This window comes from Cupressus sempervirens, chromosome 3 (assembly GCF_028749045.1).
Source record: "Cupressus sempervirens isolate cs-2001-9-10 chromosome 3, ASM2874904v1, whole genome shotgun sequence".
NCBI lineage: Eukaryota > Viridiplantae > Streptophyta > Pinopsida > Cupressales > Cupressaceae > Cupressus > Cupressus sempervirens.
Window position 1 is genome coordinate 716,339,457 of NC_143120.1, and position 6,627 is coordinate 716,346,083.

Sequence of the window (6,627 nt, forward strand, 5' to 3'; positions counted from 1 at the left end):
TTTTATTTCTCGATGTCGGTTTTGATGTTTATTAGGAAGTCGCTATATCGCTAGCTGGATAGTTGGTATTTTTGCTGGTAGCGATGTAGTGATTGGTTGAAAAGTGGTGATGTAACAAAAAGTTCTCAAAGGTGGGCCCTAAATGAGTGACATGATAAAGTTGAGTTTTGCAGATCAAATTACACGGTGGTATCCTATTGAGCATCTATAAGCTAAATTTTTTTGATTCGTCAAAACCTACCATATCGCTAGTTGGATAGTTGGTAGTTTTGCTGGTAGCGATGTAGCAATCCACTTGAAAGTCATGAATGCAGCAAGGCCAAAAAAAGTGATGTCATTAAGAGATTAAAATATATATATGTGTACCAGCATGTTGAGCCAGCTCAACGATAGAAATATCCTAGACCCATGCCCCATGTATAAAACTTGTCAAGAATTATAATCATTAGATTAAACCAGGATCAATGGCCATTGCTATCTCGCTATGGAAAAGTGCTCGAAAGTTATGTACAGCGAGTTAGCGAGTTGATGACACGTGTACCTGGTCATTCGTGGTCCTAGTTTGAAATGCCAGCCTTGAAGGAAAGGTACAGATGGAGGCAATTTATTGGTTTGACTACCAGCGTGCTAAGAAGAACATTGAGTCAACTTAGTTTTCATTCCTAGATCGTAGGATTTTTCAAGGATCAACGGCACAAATTTAAAAGAAAGTGTGATGCTACTCTATTTTTCTATTCTGCACATTTATGATGAATGAAAGCTTCGCGTGTGGGAGAAATAGAGTATAATATAGAATATTTTCATTCATTCCAATCCCACGCAAACAAAGATTTCATGCTATTTGAGCACAAGAACCTGTTGATCACATTGTGTTAAGCCTAGTAAAGACATGAAGCGATTCCTCATATGTTCGAAAGCAACTGTAGAAGTTCGAAGAGAAATAAGTTTGGCAAGTCAAGTAAGTACTCATATATAACCTTTGTGACATTCCAGTTCCTTTTATTATGATCAAGATGCCTCCTAAGAAAGCATTCTCTGGGCAAGTTAATTATATGGATAGGAATGTCCATGATGATTTGTTGGAATTACTCCAAGAATCCACTACAAAGCCTGCACAAGTTAAAAGGTCAATTTCCTTAAACCCTAGGCTAAAAATTGCTAATGGCTTATATGACAAGGGGAACTAGGTTAGGGATGCAATAACTACTCAAACTGGCCTTGTTTTTTTTTAAAGTGGTTTTTAGAAAGGAAGTTGTTTGCCCCTCACAGTAATATCTGGAATTTTGATTTGGGAAAGCTAGTAGTTTCAAGTGTTTTCATGGATTATGATTTGCTAGAATCCATTGCCAAAAATTATGACCAAGCTATTAAGGTTGTGAGAAGAAATGATGGTGTCCCTCTAGTCTTAATTAGCCCTAAAGAAATTAGAGAGGTTTTTCACCTAGAACCATTGTCAGATTACCATGTGCCAATCAATTTGCCAAAATTAGAGAATGAATACAAAGCAAAGAGAGATGTAATTAGGGGAGGTGCACTAAGGGCACACATTGGTACTATAGGAACTTTTCCAATAATTACTGCAACCTCTAGAGAACCTTTCAAGAAGAGTCTTTTCACTTCTTGGGCTGTAGAGATATACAGGACCTTGTGCCATATTTTTGGTGAAGATGAGTAGGATTTCATGCCCATTGGCCTTATGTATATGATGGTTCAAATTGCTTCTTTTGGTGTAGATGTTATCTTTGATTTTGCTTCCTTTTTGGCCAAAGAAATTCACATTAGATTAGATGGAATTGCAAAGAGAAAAGTGGAGAAAACTTTTGGCCACTATTCTCTATTAATGCATATGTTCTTGTTCAAGGGGGTGACATATTTTGGTAAAGAGATGGAATTGAACAAAGAGGAAAATGGAGAAATACTGCCAGTCTAGTTGTGGAGCACAGATATGACCTAGGATGCAAATAATGCCAGTTTTGTCAGATTTGATAGATATTTTGCTTCTAAGTTGAGATGCCTTATATTGAGTGACAATCCTAGAATCCCTAAGGTACTAATGAGTCTCATCAGGCCTATGGATAGCCCCCATAATTTGAAAGTTTCACATAATTGGAGAGATATCATCCCTTACTCTATTTCTACTATTTTCAAAATTTATGATTTTAAAGGGAGTCCTCATGTCTTGCCTTACCAAGTACCTTTCAAGGTAGGAATGGCTGAAGTTTTGTGGCAACTAGGAGGAGTAGAAGAAATGTTTTTGTTGAAGAGGCAACTAGGGCCAATTTTCCCTACCTGCACAGTGGCCCATCAGTTTGTGATTACAAAAGGGGGTTGGCTCTTTTTGCATAAAATTTTGGATCAGTATATGATGGTTGTCTCTCATCCTTGTTTTTGTGATTCTGAGGGATTTTTCAATTAGACCTTGAGGCATAGAATTAAGCTAGGATAGGTCAAACATGATTCATATTATCAAAAGGACATTATAAGGAATGAATTCTCATTGCAAGAACAAGAAACTAAAAAAGAAAAATGGAGAGTTTACTCCCAAGTCCTAGAATTTATTCATTGTTTTGATTAGAAATACAGTCCTTTAGATAATGCTAATATAGAGGCTGACAGAATAAATAAGCTCATGAACAATTTCCCTGAAATAATGGAAGCTATGAATGAGAAGAAACAATTTTTTATTGATTCTTATCCTAATAAGGCTAGAGAAGTCATGAGGAGGTTAGCTTTCACTCCTAATATAGGAGTTGGTCAAATAATTATACAGAAGAAGCCTGGTTACACTATAATTCAAAATAAAAGGGCTCCTGTAGATAAGGGCAAACAAATAATGGGATCCACCAGTACAACCCTAGAGGAGAGACTTGATGAGCCTAGTCCCAAGAGGTAGAAGGTAATGAGAGAAGAGAGGCCTCAAGTTGAGGAATATTCACCCACTCAATCCTATTTAAGGATTGGAGAACACTAGCTCACAGGTGAGCAAATTGAGGAGATGGGATCACAAGGAGGTATTTTTGTTACTCAAGAAAAATTGGATGAAGGTAATCCTCTAGAACCTCCCCTCCCAAGTCTAGACCTAAAAATAGTTGACTATAGAGGCAGGGAATTGGACCCTATGTTAGAACAAGCAACTCATCAATTTTTGGCTGATGACAATTTTGTGAAATCTAGGTCTTTTTAGCAGTTTGCCTGGAGGGAAAACATGAATATGTTTGAGGAAAAATGTAAAAACTTGAAAACAAAGCATCCAAAAATGGATGAAACCTCCATCCAAAAACAAATAAAGGAATAAATGATGCAAGAGTTCCAGAACATTACCCCTAAAGAGGGAAGGCAAATGGTAAAGACTTCTAACATTTTATTGTTGCCCAATTGGGATATTGCAGATGCATTGATTTTCAATTCTGTTTCTAATAAATTGGAGTTGCAAGACCCAAATAAATGGGATTTCCAAGGCACTGCATTCATTGAAGATCAAGCTGCATTAGTCAGTTGGTCTGTGAGAAGAGGATCTAGAGCCCTATCATCACAACCAGATGAGTCTGGATTGATGGGAAGCATAATTGTGAGAAGAGTTGCTGACACCTCACATGTGCAGGCAGCAAATTAGAATGTGGATTCTTCCAAGTTTCTTTTGGCCACTGCTAAGAAGGAGGAATAGGTTATGTTTGAGTTATAGAATAAGTATGAAATAGTGGTGGATGCCTACAATAAAGAGGTAAAAAAGAGAATCGAGCTTGAGAACAAGCTATTGGGAAAATCCACTAGGCTAAGAATAACATACCCTCACCCCCCAGTTGAACCCTTCAAATCCACCCCCCTCATAGAAATACCAGATACACCCCAAAGGCCATAGTACTACATTGCTAAGGATTTTGAAGAAGAAAAAAGTAAATTGTGGGCCTTACATGTAGAATTGGAGTCCAAATATGAAGATAAACTAAGAAAAGCTCTCACATATTTAGGGGACAAAGTTGAATGGCCAGTAATTCATGATCAGTTGGCCAGGGTGATTAGTATCTAGGAGGATTTGAAAGCCAGTGATGAGGCTCTAAAGCCTATTGTGAATAAATGGGTAAGAAGGGAGAAAGAAGTGACATTTTTTTGTTTCTCTATCATAAATAATTGTTGTGATCAAATTGAAAAAACCTTTGATATTGCTTTTTATCTTGCTAATTTTGACAACAAAAGGATTCATTTGCAGAAAATAATAGTAGGCTACTTGAACAAATACAAGAGCCAAAAATTTAGTTTATTTCCTCGTACCCTAGATAAGAAAAATAATTTAAAAAATAAAGATGAATCGACAAAGGAATTTGATGATTTATTCTGTTTAAGAATGAATCAAGTTATAAATGAAGTAGGGCATGCATGGTGGGCTACCACAATAGAAGAAATGGTGAAAGCCAAAATATTCTTTGATTCTTTAAAACAAGAATTTGTTGCTATTAATAATGAAGCTGAGTATGTGCTAAAAATACAGAGGGATATTTTGCTATTCAATTGGCCAAATGACACACTTTTTGACAAGTGGATGGTAGAAATAGCTCCTGGTGAATAGTTTGATGAAGATGAAACTGACAGTAATGAGGTGTAGGATGAAGAGATCCAAATCATTGACACCGTCACTACACAAGCCCAATTGGAAGAAGAAGAAAAAAATAATTAGTCACCTTCAGTTGCAGGCTCAAGCCTCGAGGATGCTGATACAAACAAAGAAAAGACAAAGGTAGAAGTTACTCCTACCATATAGGGTAAAAATGATGGAAGCCCACAAGTGGAGACTAGTGTGCCATCATCAGAACAAGCTTCATTGTTGGCTAGTTTGGTTGTTGCCTACAAAGAAGGATCATAATAGCAGGTAACTCAGAATTGTTAAAAGATGTGACAGAAGCTGACCCACCAAAAAGAATGTTTTGATTTGGACATCTTCTGTTACCCACATTTTTCTCATTTTGTGATAGGTGTGTGTAAATATTTCTTGCAAAGGACACCTATCATTTTCTCTTTGCCTAAAGCTTGTTGCATCTCACACTATATAAGTGCAATTCTAGGGCTAGAGAAGAGGTCCAAATTCTATTTTTTCTAGGTGATATACTTAGTCCATTTTTGGTCCATTGTTTGGAGCAAGTTTGTGATGTATTTTCTCTGTTAGTTCTTGAGAATACATGAATAATAGAATGATCTTAGTGTTTCTTCCTAAGGTCATTCTGATTTTACTGTAAATGTATACAATTTTCAAAGAAAATGAATAAAAATTATGAGTTGTCCCTATATCAGTTCTTTCTTAATCTTGTCTCTTTTTTATTACTTGGTTGTCTTGATATTGTATGAGTAAAGGCTTGTGCAATTGAATCCAATCCAGTTAGGTCGTATATTTGTTCATCACTACTATTAGTTTAATGGATTAAGTAAAAGCTTTGATGAATTTGATAAGGTTGCTCTAGTAGTGGATAGTATTTTTTGAATGATGAATTCTGATAAGAATTGCTAATAAAAAAATTTGTAAGGCAACAAATTAGATCTAAGAATTTTTAGTAGACTCTGAACCCCAATGGATTAGGCATTGGTCAAATTGATTCAGCTGGAAGAGAAATATGTCATAAATGGTTTTCAAATACAAAATTATAATCAATTTTACTTTTATTTCTTGAAGATTTTCAAAGTTGGCCTGTACTTGTTTGTATGGAATGTTTTAGCTTTAGTTAGCCACTATTGCTAAGAACATGTGCAGATCTATAGAAGAATTTTGGCCAGATCTATTCTATGGGATGTGTTTAGCAAATTGTCATGAATTATGCATGTATTTGAGGATTTGAGGTGAGAATTAGAATGAAACTAAAATAATCCTCATACAGTGTCTCCCAGTCTTGAATCATCCCTGGGTATACCCACCCTGGTTTTGCAGAGCCTGAAGAGTAGAAAACCACCCTTGGTTTTGTTGAAGTTGGGCCCAAATGGTTTGCACATACAATTGTTCATGAGAATTAGCTAGTCTTTAGATTGTATGAGTGATATCATTATGGTATTGAGCATTTTGCTGCTTAGTTGTTTTAAAACACCAACATGACCATAATCAATTATTTCTTCAAGCACCTCACAATATTAAGGTACTTATTTTGTAAAACGGCCCTACAAGCCAGAACACTCAACAGAGAAAACTTTAAAGGAGTATACCATATATAATGAGCTTAGATCATAGAAAAATGAAACTGCAGGCATTTGAGGTCAAATTATTAGGTGGGTTGCCCCAAGATTGTGTAAATTTGGATCTTCTTCCAAACACATTTTTAGGTCAAACAGCTAATAAATAGTTGTCCTTGGGGTATGTGAGATAAGATTACAGAGTTTTCAAATGCAAATCTGCTATCTATCAACATAAACAATTTTATCACTGGCAATGAATTAATGCATAGTACTTTACTAATTGAGTTTCACAGATATTTAGATGGTCATCCAATTGAAATGACAACACCTTTTTACCCCATCTCTTAAATTATGCATCATGCAAGAGTAATACAATCATAATTATATTCTAGCAAGTCTCCAAGCTAGCTTTCTGTTTGGTATAAACAACTCAAAAAATTAAATGGCATTCTTGAACCAAACCAAATTCTAAATGCT